An 18,531-nucleotide genomic window follows, 5' to 3' on the forward strand; every position below is an offset into this window, starting at 1 on the left:
TTTCTATTTCAAAGTATTTCGAATCAAAATTATTTTTGTGAAAAATTTGCGCATCAGAGTCGTAGAAATCATTTAATAAAATATTATTTGCAGTTTCGAAGACGTTGCAACGCAGCGTTTCAAAATCTTTTGTGTTAGTTTTTTTTTTTTTTTTTTTTGTAGTTATTTTAGGTGCTCCCAGAAGTCCTTATGGTCTTATCACAGAGCACCGCGGGAGAGCATTTAGCAAGAAGTTCACGCCTCCTTCCGTTCCAATGTCGCTTATCAAGAGCTGGCATCGAACCTCGGACCTCTGGGTGCGGATTCACAACTTTTGCGTAACTCTTGCGTAGCTGCGCAAAAGTTACGAAAAACTTACGCAAAATATTTTTTGCGTAACTATTTAGTATTCACAACTTTTTCGCAGCATTTGCGTAAAGTTAAGGTTGCGCATGAGTTACGCAAAACTTAGGCAAAAACTTACGGAAAAATTTACCCAAAATTTAAGGCAAGTATTTTATAACTATTTGTATAAAGGAAGTAGTTAGTATTACTAATTTTTTTTTTATTAAGACACACAGGGCAATGTGACCAAACAGTAAATGTTTCTTTTTTAAAGACAGGGCTTAAATTTACTTACAATTATTATTATTTTTATTGTTGCTGCTATATTTAAAAATGCAGCAAAACCATTTAGGGGCTATTCAAATAATGCGTGACATTCTTATATGAGGTAGAGTTGTTTGAAAGTGTCACCAAATATCAAATGGGAGAGGGGGTGGTTAGCCACAGTGTGACATGACAAAATTTTTAAAATATAAATTCTAATCACAGCGGAATAGTAAACCTTTAGCATAAAAGTACAAACTCAAAGATATATTTGTTTAAGAGTAATGTCACGTCACAAATAGGGCGGGGAGAGATTGTTTAAAATGTTACATATACAAAGAAGGGAGTCTAAAAACAGCAAAAAAGTGTTTCATTGTACTTGAACAGCCCCATATAGCATATATATGCAATTACTTTTAAAAGTAATAACATATATAGCATAAACATTCTTTCAATCTATTTTGAGTATCTATTAGCAAAATAATCAAAATAATTAATAATTGGATTAAAAATGGAACAAATAGGAGTCGGCTGGTTTTTTAAATGAGATATCGATTATTAACAGAATGCTACACGTCTGTTATTTTAAATATAAACATTACAAGTACTCATTAAGAAATAATTCGGGCATATTTATTCAAATCCAAATGGGTAATATAAATTGTATTATCCTGGGCTTATATCATAATTATTTGGCTTTCTGTATGATGCCATCAGTGAATGCCCATTAGTTTTATTTAACCCTAACTCTAAACCTGCAGCGAACCTTCTTTGTAAACATTACTGGCTAAATAAACTAACTAAAATATACAGAAAACTAACGTTTGAAAGAACTTTTTTTCTATTTTAATATAAAAAGGAAAAGAAAAACAACATGAAATTAATCTTTTGAGGCATTATTTTGGCGCCCATAGCGGTCCTATAGTACTAAATAAGGTCTGGGTTCACTCCTGATCAGATCATGCAACTTGTCTTGCATTGCTTCAGGAAGTTAAAACAAAATACTTTAGTTTAGCATAAAATTTCACATTCATTAAATAATGGAAGTGCTAAACTAAAGTGTTTTTTTTTAACTTCTTGTTTTCATTTTTACTTCTTATACCCTAAGGTATAAGAAAACATCATGATAATTGTTAAATTTTCTTTTCAGTAGTCTTGTTTTATGATATAATTGACTTGAATCAAAAACACTTTTATTTGCAATAGGGAATGACAGTTTTATTAAATAAAGAAATTGCTACAATAAATTCAAGAAATACATTTCATTGCATTCTAGTATATTTGAAACTATTTATAAACAAAATTTCTATTGTCAGAAATATAAGGAACATTTTGAAAACATAAGCAAAAGTTCAACAACTTTTCCATAACATACTATGAAAAATACATTGTATTTTTCATATTATGTTATGGAAAATGTTTCAATTGTATTAATTAATAAAAGTTGAGTTTTAATTAAAACCCACTTGTTTTTTGTAAGTTTTTTTTCAGTGATATTTCAGATTGAGAACTTATGGTACCATATTTGCACGAATAAAAACATGATTTTTATATTTGATGGATAGCGTAAATTTAATTATGTGAATCAGGTACATGCAGTATAAAAAAAGTTTAACTCTTTGACAGAGCAAGTATTAATTAAATCACAACAACAAGTATTGTAGTAGGTTTTCAAGACACCAAATACAGTACAAACTAATAGCTACAACCATTGTGAACAATATGCTGTCATCTCAAGAGTTGTATTACTATTTTCAACAGCAACAGATAATAATTCTACTGAACTGTGAAAAGCACTATCACTCCATTTGGACTAACTGGTGGATCAAGTAACTTTTTATGGAATTTCTACTCTTTGCAATAACAAACTACAACAATGACATTTCATATAGATATACAAAAAAAAAAGATCTACCAAAACAATTTAAACTATTACAGAATATGTTAATTATTTGCAAATAACAATATTATTTACCAAGAAATTAGGCTTTAAAAAACTATGCTTTTTTTTTAATAATTTAAATTATCCATAGATATTAATATCTCCTGATAATTGAAATAATTAAAAACAGAGCATTATTCAAAATAACCTTAATATTGTTATACCTTTAATACCTTTGAATAATTGAAATTATCGAAAAACATAGCATCATTATTCAAAGTAAGTTTAATATTTAGGTTATAATACTTTTTTACTTCAATAGCCTGATTACTCAGAGATAATTTTTGCATTATTGTATTTTGAAATAGTCTTATTCTCATTTATAAAAAAAAAAAAATAGATATTTGAAAAACTAATGAATTGATTACATATTTTTGTGAATATTGTATCTATACTAGCACAAATATTTTCTCTCACACACAGAGAGAGGGAGAGAGAGACTCTCTCTCTTTATGCTAGTTATGCAAGTTAAAGTATATACTTCAATAATATTATGGTATATATTTTTGTATAGTATAGTATAGATAGTATAGTATAGATACAACCATAAGTAGGTACGTGACAATTGCGTTTTACGGAACCGAATTTTGTGCTGAAATTTTGTGCCACGATTTTTGCAGTCTCTTCAAAGTTAGCGTGCTTGAGGAAGGCTTTCTGAAATAACTTTTTAGTATTCGTTGTCAACATAGAGTATTTTTAGAAAGAAGAATAGTTGAAGCTTATTATTAATTTGGTTTTAATTATACTCAATTGATATATTACCGAGTTTATTGATGTCAAAGTTTTAGTTGTACTTCTGTGGTGAAATTAATGTCCAGGATATAGTCTATATTTTATCTATTCAATTTTTATTTTTAAGTTATTCATTTATCTATGCACCTGCCAAATTTCGTTGAAAAATATTATGTAGCAGTCACCCTATTTCTAGCTGCACTTTTGTTACCTAATTTACATTTTCCCTGTTGTTAGCGCGGGAGACAGAGGGGTCCATTGATTATTTGTATATATATATATATTTTTTTATATATAACATTCATATTAATAATATTATTAGCAATATTTAACTTATTTCATAAATTGATATTATAAACCTAGATACTTTATAGTAAAAATATGATTTAAAAATATGTAAATTTAAACGAAATTGTTTTATTAAAAGGATTTTTAGTAAATAATAAAATAAGACTTAAATTTTATATTTCATTTAGAAACAAAATGGAGAAAGAAAATAAAGGTTTCACATAGTATTTCGTATCATATTCATAATATAATTTATATATGAATCAAATTAGTTATGAATCATATCTAATTTGAAGTTTGAACGTTGTCTTTATTTAACAAGGAAAGCCTTTAGATTATAATTTATAACTAATAAATAAGTTATTTTTATATAAATTTATTAAACTATTTTTAAATTATTATTTGGCCACTATCTAAACCTTTACGTATAACTTAAATATTTCTTTCGCTGTTTTAGATGCTCTAAGTTGTGAAATGGCGTCAGCCAACAACATCAGTTAGTTACTTTCTTTTTCAATAGCTCAGTAGTTATTTTTATTATAATATTATATATATATATATATATATATATATATACATATATATATATATATATATATATATATATATATATATATATACATATATATATACAAATGTCTTTCTATATGCAAATTTTTATATTAATTTGTAAAAATAAAGTTAATTTAATTTGTTTAGATGAACTTGCTTTACAGAGGATCAGTCAGTTATATCCCTATTATATGAATTAATTTAGTATTTAGTCATTTACTATTAGTTTTCAAATACAGTTCTTTATTATGCCTATGTAGATTGTTGTTAGTTGTATTTTTGTATACCTAATTCTTACATTTTATTAAGTCACTTTTTTTTTCTGTAGACAAATTAGAACAAACAATCAGTAAGTTTAGTTTAAATTGTTTTAGTTACTATATCATTTAAAAGTATTTGTATGCTGTGTTAGTATTCCTTGTTAGCTTTGAATAAACGTTTTGATTTAAAATTGGTATTTAGGTGAGTACGGCCAGCAGATACGTAAGTTTCATAGATTTCTATATTTTTCAACATATAACTAATTGATACATCATTACAAATATAAACTTCAAGTAAATGTTTTAATTTAAAGTTGGTATTTAGGTGAATATGGCAAACAAATATGTAAGTTTTGTAGGTTTCAATATTTTAAAGTGTATACTTCGTTAATACATCATTATATAGATATTATAACTCGAAACAAGTGTATTTTAAAGTTGAAAAATATTTAGAAGATTTAGAAGATGTCATGTCAGATAGAATTGTTGGGAAGAAACTAGAACATGAATCCAAAGACATGCAAAAGTGTTTTATATCGTGGCAGAGTAAAAAAAGTTAATAAATGAAAAAATGACTTCATTTACACCATTTCTTACTGGAAAGATGATGAAACTGATAATGAAGCTGTTGACTATTGCATGAAAAAGATCCAGCTTGCTGCTGATGTTGTTTCCGGTGAGTTACAATTTAAAATAATTTAATAACACTGCAAGTGTTGTGACTTGCCAAAAATGTATTGCAAATGTTGTGACTTGCATAAATAATACAGCAAGTGTTGTGACTTGCATAAATAATACAGCAAGTGTTGTGACTTGCCTAAATAATACAGCAAGTGTTGTGACTTGCCTAAATAATACAGTAAGTGTTGTGACTTCTTAAATTTTTTGATAGACGGCTCTGGCTTACCTTCACGTGGTGTCTATCGTTAAAAATGATTAAAACATAGTTTCATTTTTGGAATTAATTATTTTAATCATTCACTAAAAGCCAAGACAAAAATATATTGTATTATCTTTAAAATAGTTTTATATTATTATTATTTTTTAATATTTTATTTATTATTTATTTTGAAACAGGAAATTTGTTTGTTAACCAAACAAAATGGCTAGCTCGTTAACTATACTGTATGGTCCTTACTTCTGTTAATGTAATAATCACATGAAAGACTTTATTCTTATGACATATTTGGATACCCTTATACTCCACTCTCTTATGACCATGGATGCACCACTAATGTATCTTTTAATCTAGTGGAATATTTTTTTTACTTCTTTGTTGTTGTACTTTAAATATTCAATCAGATATTTCAAGAATTGAAACATTTTTTGATATTATAGTACTAAAACATCATCAACATGTGATGTTTTACTGTGAGTTTTACATTCACCTCCCATATTTGGTGGTTGTCTGGTATGAATTTATTTTTTAATTTGTTTCCAATTTTTTTCCAATTTTTTAATTTATTTTTTAAATTTATTGTTCAAATTTTGAAAATAATAATTTATTTTTTTTAGGTTGGGTGGAGAGGTGGGGGGGGGGGGGGGTAGGCAGGTGGTGGGCATACGCCCCTTTGTAATAGAAACACCACTTTTATACGTAAGATTGTATAACATAATTTTATATTGTGTACAAATTTTACTCATTTTAGTAAAGATATAAATATTTATAAAATCAAGTCGTTTTTGATCCTAGGGTGTGATACACCAATCGCCACCACACCCACCTCTATTGCTAACATTCACCTCTCGTATATTTTGGTGGTTTACTATAAATTTAAAACAACTTTTTTGTGTATTTATATTGCTTATGTCTTAAAAAAAAAAATTTTCTGAAAAAAGTGTCCAGTTTTACACGGGCGAGGTGGTGGTTTAGTGCCCCCTCTGTCCATCCAATACACCCGGTGGTTAGAGTTTAACATAAAGTTGTAACCCACTCTTACACCTATCTTTTGACACCAAGATATTTGTATTTCGATATGAATTGGCAAAGTTATGACAATTTAAGTGAAGAAAAACATTATTATGACCACAGTTTCTTCAACAAATCCATATATAGAAAAATCGCTACTTAAACCGTCATAACTTTTCAACCAATTGTTCGATTTTGATAATTTAACCTTTAAAATACTGTAATAATCCTCTTTCTACTGATATATAACATTATAGTATTCAAACAATTTGAATTTTTTTACTCACGTACCTACCATAAGTTAATATAGTATGGATACATCATATAGTATTGATGTATGACATAACTAGTTATTAAGTTAACTTATTTAATAAGTTATTGGCATACTACAAAACTATATGATATGTCCGTACTATAGTCGCTCTCCTTGTTTTAGCTAGGCTATGAGAGAGTGAACCATCCATTATATAGATTGTGTGTATATTTTTTTAACCTTAAATTTAAGGTGAAAACAAGTTTTATAAAACAAGTAAATATACTGCTATTGTTGTTGTTGTTAAAAAAAACTATAGTTTTATTATTTAAATAAACGACTTAACGTATAGCAGTGTAAAATAAGGATAAAATTATATTTTATTGGCAATAACAAACAAAATCTGAAATCTTTTATAATAATAAAAACGCCATTTTTAAATATTATTCGATGATTTAAAGTTACGCCAAACTTTAAATCATCGAATAATAAAGTCTGTAAATAGCAGACGTAACTTTTCTTGCGCAAAGTTTGCAGAGCACTTTTTAGGAAAATGTTGTGAATACCGTTTTTTTCGACTTTTTGCGTAAGTAATACTTACGTAAAAACTTAGAAATTTCGAAGTTTTTGTTTACGCAAGGTTTGTGAATACCACTTAAGCTTGGTTTCCAATAGTTGTAGAAATGTTGTGCAACAGTTGTGCGTTTTTGTTGTACAACAATTGTTGCCGAGATTGGTTTGATTCTATTTCCGCAACCTTTGTTTTATAACATAAATTTTGTTGTACAACCGACGTTAAGTTGTGCAACTTACGCAAGAAAATGTTTCCATTATAAAGCATTATTGTTGTACAACTGTTGTACGACATTTCTACAACCATTGGAAACCAAGCTTTAGCGTAACTTTGAACTTAAGCAAAACTTACGCAAATTTTGGACTTACGAAAGTTTTGTGAATCTGCACCCAGAACTCTAACCATTGCGCCACGGCTGTTTTGTTTTCGTTAGTCTTTGTGTAAAGTGCGGTAAATTAAATCGTGTTAGCATAACAAAAAATGTACAGAACTATTTCACATATCTCGACTGAGTTAAAATTAAAATTATTTACGAAAATCTCTGACGAATATTTTATCATATTTGATAATAGCAAATTTACCTTCCTTTTGAAATCTTTTAACATCTTCCCAAAGCTTTTTTCTTATTTCCATCGTTTCGTTCGCATAGTCTTCATTAATGAATATTCCGGTTCCTTTGAGTTTTTTTTTGATAGCGTTAAGAATTTATTTTTATTTTGAAAGTCTAGTAGTTTAATGATTATAGTTCTCGGAGATTTATTTTCATTAGTTTTTCCGATGCAGTGAGCTCTTTCAATGATTACGTCTTCAAAGATTCCCAGTTTGTTTCTAAATAGATCTTTAACTTTCTTTGCACAGTAATTCCAAGATTCAATGGGCAGCTCAGTTAGGCCGTCAATCCTTAGGTTATTACGGCGAGAACAATTTTCAAGGTCAATATATTTTTTTTTAAGTTGTTAATTTCCATGGCCATCAGACTGTTAGTTTCCGAAATTTTTTTTTAAGAAGTTTTCTTCCTGAAAGTTGTTACTTTCCTTTATATCATTGATGTCTTTTTCAATTATTATAACCTTCGATTTGCTTTTATTGAACTCATTTTCCAGTTTGTCAAGCCAATCTGTAATTATTTTTAGATTAGCACATCCCTGTTTTCTTATCACCTCCCTGTTTTCTTATCCTAATCACCTCCCTGTTGACTAATCACCTATGTGATTATCACCTCCCCTATGACTATTACCTCCCCTAGATATGACTACCTCCACCTTCCCTGTATATGACTATCACCTTCTCTATGACTAATCACCTCCCTGTTTTCTTATCCATTAATATAAACTTGAAAACATTACTAATTATAAAACATGTTTTTCTAAACGTATTTTTAATTAAAAGAATAAGGAAACATGTAAGGAGTAATTATTTCATATTCATTGGAGGCTTTATATCATTTTAGATTTGGCTTAAATGGTTTTTTTTAAATATATTTTTGTTAAAAGTTTTTTTTTTTAAATAAACTTTACGCAAATGCCGTGTTCGATTTCAATTTGAGAATTATTCTTTAATGTTCAATTGAGTCAAATACTTTTGCAAAATCAAAAAAGGCAGTATCAGCAAAAATACCTCTTTTTTTAGCATATCTAAGGTTTATAAAAAATTTGTAACGCAGTTTTTTGCTTCTATATGGCTATGTTGGTCTTTGCGGCTTTTATATTGCTATGTTGATCTTTGGTTTCTAAATTGTTGTCAATAAGATGCTTCATTATTATATCTTTGACTTTCCATTGGCTTGCAAACAATTGATGTTACAGAGATAAATCTGTAGTTGTTAGTCTTTAAGCAATCTCTGTTTTTAAATAAGTATAACTTGTGTAAGTATAACAGTGTAACTTAGCTTCTAGCTAAATTTCTGGTAGTGTTCCCAATTTGAAAATAATGCACAATGGCTGGCTTAGGCTTTTAGCACATTTATTAAGTTTAGTTACTTGGTTCGCTATTTCAATTGTTTTTTATTTATTTATGAACTAGCTACTTGGTTTGCTGTATTGACTTTAAACATGATGGATTTTATGATGGATGGCTTTTCACATGATGGGTTTCATTATGGATGACTTTTCACATAATGGATGGATCTCAATATTGATGGATGAATAGATCTCAATCAATATGGATGGATCTCAAGATTTTTATTTGTAAATAAGGAAGAGGAGAATCTATTTAAATAGCTTGCTATGACCTGTACGTTATTAGATAACTGGTTACTATGAGTAATAAATGACCTTTGTGGTCTTTTGCTTAATATTTACTATTGATATGAGCGTAAATTTGTTTTTTTGTTTTGCTTTAATATACTGCGAATTTTTTTTTGCAACATTTCGTTCTTTTCTATATATATTTTTTTATATTGCTTATTTAGTTCTTTTTTTTTATTATCCATCCTTTTTCAATAGTTTCTGAAGTTGTTTTTATTTGATTAAATTTTAATTTACATTAATTGCAACCTTTTTCGTAAGTATAAATAAACTTGACCCCCCCCCCCCTAATAATGTTTTTTTTATTCTTTAGCCGGCAATTTTGACCATTTTAGACAAGTCACTCGGCAAAAGCTGTAATGAAACCATTCCCCCCCCCCCCATCCCCACGTGACACTTACTTGGCCCTGTTGATGACTTTTTATACGTTTCCTAAAGGATCGGTGTGACAATTTTTTTTATTAATTCACACTGAGCCATTAGGAAACTTGATACTCACGATGGATTTGTCGCCAAGATTAAATTTAGAATATTTGTAAAATTAGTTGCCTTTAGCTAAAACGTTGGTTTCAAAACATGTTGCGTTTAGATTAATGAATGCAATTGATTAAAATTCTTTTGGTCCCATTCTAATACTTTGATACTCATTGTTCCATTTGCTATTTTTTGTTTTAGCAAAATATTACTTTTTTTTATAGACCTAGTTAAAAGCTAATGTTGAATTTACTGCATTGAATCTGTTTTTGGTGTATAATTTGAGTTTTATTGTCGTATCGTTACTATTTCCATATCTTTATTACTTTACCATTACTAATACCTAATAATGATTTTCTCTTTCTTCGTTTTCATTATTTTCATCTCTATATAAGGGAGAGCAGAGTTGGTTGTCACGCTGGTTGGTTGTCACAAAGTTTATTACTAATTTTAGAATGATTTAGAGTTTTTAAATCGTGCAACAGAAACCTTATTTAAATGACCCTTTCATAGGTATTTCCATCTTTTTTAGCTTATAGAAAAAAAGTTATTTGTTTAAATGTGTTTTTGATATATAAAAGTTGAGTTTTACCAACGGAAATTATTTTACTGTGTTTTAAACATTTATAAAGTTTTTTATTCATTTGAGAAACGTTCTGTATAAAAAGTTTTCATGAAATTCACATGCTTTTTTGATAAGTTTACAGGTAAAGTTATATTTATATGTAGAAGATCTTTTTACACCTTTTTTCTAGAAGGGGTTACTTGTCACAAAATGGATGGTTATCACGTTTGCCTTAACTGCGCGCGTTATTTTTTTAAACCGTTTATTCAAATTCTAGGTTAGTGCTATATAATGTCGTTCAAAAGTACGACATCACAAGTTATATCACAGGCTGTATCTCCCAAGAATATTTGAGTGGTTTTGCTGCAATGCGTATTTACTCATTAAATCAATACGTAGTTACTCATTAAATCCTGATTTAATGGGTAAATAAGTTTAAGGGTTTAACAAAAACCACCAAACAAAATGTTTATAAAATTCGGGTACCGGCTAATCAGCTAGACAGAAGTATAAAAGATCTACTTGTATTAAATAAAATCTCTTATCATGACCAAATCACTCCATTAGTTTTTAAAAATTCAATCATACCACTTGAAAGTATTAGACCTCTGCCAAAAGCAGGTCAAGGGTTAGCATCAAAAAGAGCTAGAAGAAAGCGTTCACCTGTAATTCTAACTAACTTACCAGTCAAAGCATGGCTTACTATTGATAAAAACAAGCTAACATAAATTACATGTGAATGGAAGTAAAAAAATATTGTTGAAGTCAATTTTGTTAAAAAAAAAAAGCATTTTTAAATTTATTTAAAGATGAAAAGTATTTATGTACCTACTGTTTTGAATCATTTGCTATAGCAGATCAAAAGAACAGTGGATCCCAGGAAAAAAAGTTCTATAGAATTTTTACAAACTTTTGAAACGTATAACCTATAGAAATTCTTTGAAATTTCTATAGAATTTCTATAAAAATTCTTTGAAATTTCTATAGAATTTCTATAGAATGCTTATTAATTTCTATAGAAATTAGTATAAAACTTTATTTTCTACCTTTTTTTTCCGTAGAAAAAAAGGTAGAAAATAAAGTTCTATAAAAATTTCTATAGAAATTAACAGAGATTCAATAGAAATTCTTTAGAGTTTTTATAGGCTATATGTTTCAAAAGTTTATAGCAATTCTATAGAATTTTTTTTCCTAGGATTCAATGTCAGCTTTACATACAAATTGGGATAATGAAGAATGCATACCAGGCCTACGGCAGTTTATTTTTTAAATCTGTTCTTCAACATTAATTAAAAACATTACTACAACATTAATTAAAACACCACTTTTAAAAACACCTATTATAGTGTTAGTTGTGTTACACTTTTGAAAGAAACTATTATTTTCAGTATATTAAATTTTCTTTACTTATATTGAGATTATTTCAAGATTAAGATCACGTCCCTCGAAGTACCGCGCTTAACATGTTTCTCCGCGCAGTGACCTTATTTGTTAAGGTTTGTGTTTCGGAGTTAGAGAGTAAAGAAAGTTTGCGTAAGTATGTGCCAGGGGCCGATCCAGACCATTCAGCAAGAAGACTGGGGCAAGAATGGAAGCGAACTTAGGTTTTTTTATTTGATGGATCCTGACCATCTAATGAAAGGTGAGATTTTTAGAATCTAGGATTTGTAGGACAAAAATTATAATAAAATTTTATGTTATTTTTAAATAGTCTGCATATTAGATCTAATTTACTTTCATCTTTTCCGAACAACATGGTGAGTTAAATGAAAAAAAAACATTATTTTCAAAAAATTTAAAGGAGCAGAAGGAAGGGGAAAGATATAAGCCCTAACGCCTCCCTATGGATCCGCCTTTGGTAGGTACTGATGTTTGGTAGGTGATGATGGTAGGTGATGTTTGGTAGGTACTGATGTTTGGTAGGTGATGATGGTAGGTGATGATAGTAGGTGATGATGGTAGGTGATATTTGGTAGGTGATGATGTTAGGTGATGATGGTAGGTGATGATGGTAGGTGATGATAGTAGGTGATGATGGTAGGTGATGTTTGGTAGGTGATGATGGTAGGTGATGATAGTAGGTGATGATGGTAGGTGATGTTTGGTAGGTGATGATGGTAGGTGATGATGGTAGGTGATGATGGTAGGTGATGATAGTAGGTGATGATGGTAGGTGATGTTTGGTAGGTGATGATGGTAGGTGATGATGGTAGGTGATGATAGTAGGTGATGTTTAGTAGGTGATGATGGTAGTTGATGATGGTAGGTGATGATGGTAGGTGATGATGGTAGGTGATGTTTGGTAGGTGATGATGGTAGGTGATGTTTGGTAGGTGATGTTTTTCCAATTCTCAAACTCTTTTTATTATTTTTTCATTGTTTAATTTTCGGATCTTTTAACTCTTCTACTAGCTACTCTTGTTGTCTCTTGCTCTTGTTAACAGGATTTAGATATGTGGAGGCTCTGGACATATATTTTGTAGAGACCCACTCTACTTTAAAAACACAAAAAAGATAACTCTATATACTTTTAATAATAGTGATGTGCATTTTTAAGGCATCTTTAATTAACATAGTTGAACCATATATAGTTAAATAAAGCATCATATATAGTTAAATAAAACACTCTACCTTAAAAACACAAATAGGTAGCATTCTTATTCATAATAACGTGATTATATTAGGAACTGTGCATGCACAACAGATTGATGAAATACTTATATTTCACTAATAAACAAGCAAATAGTTAAACACAATTAACACGTAAAGTCGAAGATATCTGGAGAAGGTAAACAGATGAATTGAAACTATAATTACAAGCCCGGCACTTTACGAGACTTCATTTTTGCGAAGTCTTGAATCAATTGGTTAACGTCAATCTCTCTGAGAAAATTATATTCAGTACTCATCAAAGTTAGAAAACTAAGCCTATTATGAGTCATTGTAGTGCGGAGTCGATTCTTTATGAACTTCATTTTACTGAACAAACGTTCCCCAGAACAGTTTGTGATCATTAGGACCAAGTACATTCGTAACATTATTTCAACATTTGGAAATGTAACCACAACTTGCTTCTTCTGCAATAGTTTGTAAAGAAAATGTTCCCTCCCAATGTTATCATCTTCTTCAAAAAAAAGTTCAGTGAAGAAAGCTGTAAACTGCACAAGCTCACCACTAAGTGCTGGATCTAAATCGTCTTTATATTCATCAACCAATTTTCTTGCAGCTGCTTCTATCTCATTGCACTCTAGTGAATCCATTTTCTCAAAACACCGAAAAGAGAAAAGGTATTCTCATATGCTTTTAAGCGTTGATTCAAAGAGGTTTGATATTGATCTATTACAGGGAGAAAGTTCTGAACCCGAAATTTTTCAGATGCCGTAAGTCTAGCTTCTCCTGATCCTCCATAATCTAATGGAGTGAGCCGCACGCTTTGATAACGCTCGCGTGCTTTTACATATTCATCAGTTCCAGACATCTCCTTCCCTTTTTCCTCATAATCACGAAAATGCTCTCGTTTTTCACTAACAAAACACTGCAGAGACTTCAGTGCTGCTATGGCTGTGTTCAGATCGAGTTTGGGATCTTGTAGTATATGACTTGTAGCATTACTACAATCCAACCAGATTTAGTGAATGTCCAGCACAGGGTATCTAAGTTGCGTGATGATTTTCAACTGACACTTTAGCGTGAAGGCCATTTTATCTCCCACTCATAGCTGAAGCGTTATTGTAAGATTGCCCACGACAATTCTGAATGCCAATGTCATTATCTTCAAGGAAATTCATTATTCCACGAAACATTTCTTCCGCTTTGTGTCCTTGATTTGGCAAAAATTTCGCGAATCTTTCAACTGGTGTCTTGTTCCATATATCTGAATATTAGAGTTAGTTGATCAACATGACCTTCATCAGCAGTAGAATCAAAAGACACTGAATAGTATTTCGACAATTTTAAGCGTGAAATGATTTCGTTTAAAACTCGATTGCCCATTAGTCTAACAAGTTCTTCACAGACAGTAGAAGACAAAAAGTTTTATGTCAACACACACAAAATCTTGCCAGAACCACGACTGGCAAGATTTTTTATGTGTTGTCCTAAGAAATTATCGTATTCTGCCAAAAGTTCTAGTAACCCTAAATAATTGCCATTGTTAGGCGATCCAATCATTTAATTATCTCTACGAAAAGCGATGCCTCGTTCACATACAAACTTAAGCACACTGATTAGTCGTTTAAGCAGACTACGCCAATAATGTTCATGTCGATCCATTTCATGGGCAAGTTCATACGTCCAGCTTTTTTAGCACGACTTGCAGTTTTCCAAACAGCTTCAATATGATCTTTGGATTACTCATGTGAACTGAGTCGATCCGTAGCATGTTTCTAATCACAGAAACCATCGTGTGTAAATTGGGATCTCCCAGTACCCATTAACTTACAAAAAAAACAGTAAAGCCAAGAACGTTTTACAACTTCTCCATTGCAATTCGATCACTGAAACAAATTTGGTGTACATTTCCGACTGACCCTGTTTGCAGCTTTCTGAATTGCTGATTTATCATTCAAAGACTTGAAATCACTGTGGTAGAGACCCATAGGGCCTCTGCCAGCCCAGTAATTGATGAATTCTGCTGTGATTTTTTCTGGCCATCTGCTGATGTCATCAGCTTGTATATTCACTTGACTGCTTTGACATTCAGGCAATTCTGGCTCTAAAGCAATGTCTGTTTTCTCAACATTCTGGCTGTCCTCGGGATTTTTGTAAGCAATAGACATACTGCATGATGAAGCTGGTGTCTCATTTTCTGTAGCTGATTGACCAATTAAGAATTTAGTAATTCGAGGTGTTTTGTTCAATTCTCGAGCCTCTCGTTCAGAACGATCCTTTGATGCTTTCCTTTTTGCAGCACCACTTTGAAAATGTCGTGGACCTTTGTGTCTGTCAGTGTCCATTAAGTTTATCTAAATATAAATTAAAAAAAAAATATTACAAAAATCAAAAACTTATTTAATTATTATTTATTCTAAAAAATACATTATATTATAAAAAAACATTATAAAATAGGAATATTGCATCTGAATGTTTAATAAAAAATTGGGAAGGGAAGGCTTGGAAGTATAACGGCAAAACAACAAATGCATTTTGTTAATATCTCATTCAATAATATGTTTTACAAAGTCTATTTAAATTATTTTATAATGTTTATCTATGATAAGAACCATTATTCAACCAAATTAAACACGTGTCTTGATCTAAATTTTGTAATGCGTTAGGACTAGTATCAAAAACAAATGTGTTAGGTAAAGTATCAAAAACAAATCTCCTAAAATTAAAATAAGTTGATTATGCCCTAATCCTAATCTTAAACTGAATTCTTATATTAAACTTAATGTTAAAACAAACAACTTAATTCTGTTATTAAACTAAATGTTAAAACTAACAACTTAATTATTATAATAAACTTACGAAGTTTTGCAGCGACCATGTGGCTAAAGAATCAACAGAAAAAGAAATTTTAGATGTAATCAACGGCCAGTTTAAACGCGACCGCCGTATGAGAATATTTAACTGGTTAAAATAAGACAATCAGATTTATTATTTCGGCGTTTCTCCATTGTCCCAAATTTAAGCCTCCTAACTGACTCAATAATAGTTAACGATTGTTGTGTTATCAACAAATAAGTTTATATTATTGTTAAAACATAGTGATAGGTGATAGATAATAGCATAAAAACTTTGCCTTGAATGGAAGTCAAGAACTCAATATGATATTAAAACTGAATATGAATTAAAAATTACAAAAAGATTAGAATTATTTGAATAGTTTTAAATTATAATCTGAAAATTGCATGCAGTTAACATTTAAATAGACTTTGAATGTTGAAATTCAAACAACTAGTTTCAATTTCACATATTTATATATTATATTCAAACTTTGAATATAATATATAAGTTGAATTTAAACAAAAGATGATTTATTTAAACAAAATAATATTTTTTCGGTCTCATATAATATTTTATTTAGATAAATATATTACTTTTGTTATACAGTTTATCATGGTATGTGCCAAAAAAACTTGTATGGTTGGTATATAGTTTTAGGTGCTGTTACTGAACTATAATTACATTACTTTATTGTCATTGATACGTACTTTAACTCCACGAACCACAAAAAACATGCATAAAAATTCTATGACCATTTTATGTGGAGGCCCCTAATTGTGGAGGCCCCTGGGCAAATGCCTACAATGCCCACCCCTAAATCCGGCTCTGCTTTTAAATCAACAAATAATTTTAAAAAAAGAGGAAAAAATTTAATCACATTTTTTTCAAAAAAAAAGTCAAAGTAAATAGTGTAAAAATTTAGTCCAAGAGTACTCTATTGATGAACATTTTGAAAAAAAATTAACATTTTAAATAAAATGAAATCAAAATGGCCAGAACTTAATAAATTAAAATTATAAGAGCTCAAATTACAAATACCACAACGGCTTTTCGTTTTTTATAAAAAGAATGACTCAATTGCAACCATTAGCACACTTCAAATAAACGCCAACAGTTTTTTGTTTAAGGTGAATTTCCAAAAGTTGTGGAAAAGTTGAACAACAGTTAAAAAACAAAAATGGTTTAATGTTATTTCAAGGCAATTTGCACAATTTAATTTGTACATAAGTTTTAGTTAAGTAAAACAATAGTTGCACAAATAAAAACTTTTTCTGCAACAATTGTTCACAAGCTGCACAGGTAGTGTTGGAGAATAGCAACGAAAAACTATTTTAATCGCACAATTATGTTCGACATTTCTACAATTATTGGAAACTAGCTTTGATCTTTAATTAAGTTTAATTAATTATTTATATATATATATATATATATATATATATATATATATATATATATATATATACACACATATATATATATATATATATATATATATATATATATATATATATATATATATATACATATATATACACACATATATATATATATATATATATATATATATATATATATATATATATATATAAATATATATATACACACACACACACACACACACACACACACACACACACACACACACACACACACACACACACACACACACATATATATATATATATATATATATGTATATATATATACACACACACACACGTCTATATATATAAATGTTACAAAATTGTTATAACTGTTGAGCTGAGTTATTATTGAATATATATTTACCAAAATATCTTTAAAACACTACAATGTTATTTTTTGAATTTATAGTATAAAGGAGATTTGAGATAATCTAAATGATTTAAGATTGTTATATGTCTCGTTAGGCAAGATTTATGCAAATTTTCGAAGTAACCCTACTTTTGCTAAAATCATAGCCGACGACACGGTTTTCGAAGTGGTGGTAGGAGGGGGGGGGGGACAATATCGTAAATTAAAAAAAAAAAGTTCTCTATATCTAGAATTTTCTTTAAAAAAATAATAAGGTCCTTTAGAGAAAAAGTGGGGGGCACACGCCCCCAGCCCCCTCCCCTCCTCCCCCGGTGTTGTCGGCCCTAAAAATTCATTTGATTCCCAACTTGAAAATTTTTTTGATCAAGCAATTAATCATCAAAAAGACTTCTAACCGATAAAATCTTTTTGCAAGTTTAATTCTTTAAATTTACACTTAACAGCGAAATTTTGGGGGAGCATTGAATAAATAAAGTAAACTATTTTGAATTAAGCATTTGATAATTAATCAACAATTGATTACGTAATCATTTTACGTAATCATTTTACAAATTCTTTTACAATGATAATTTTTTAAAAATATGTTACTTTAAAAAATCTCACATTGCCTGTGAAAAAAAAATCAGGCACCCCAAAAAGCGTAAGCACTCTTAAATTACAGATAAAAATGTTATAGACCAATAGCTCACTGAGGCAACATCTCTTTCATCTACTTTCGAGAAAGGCTCATTAGTAAATTACATTGATGTAATATATTAATAAAGTATATGACTTATTTAAATAACTTATTTTATTTGTATTTGATTGGTTAGTAAGTTAATTAAGGTTAGTTCGATATTGATAAAATTAATCATAAATAATATAAAAATAATTGATAGAAATAATTTTAAATTATTAATTTTCAAA

This window comes from Hydra vulgaris, chromosome 08 (genome assembly GCF_038396675.1).
Source record: "Hydra vulgaris chromosome 08, alternate assembly HydraT2T_AEP".
Lineage (NCBI taxonomy): Eukaryota > Metazoa > Cnidaria > Hydrozoa > Anthoathecata > Hydridae > Hydra > Hydra vulgaris.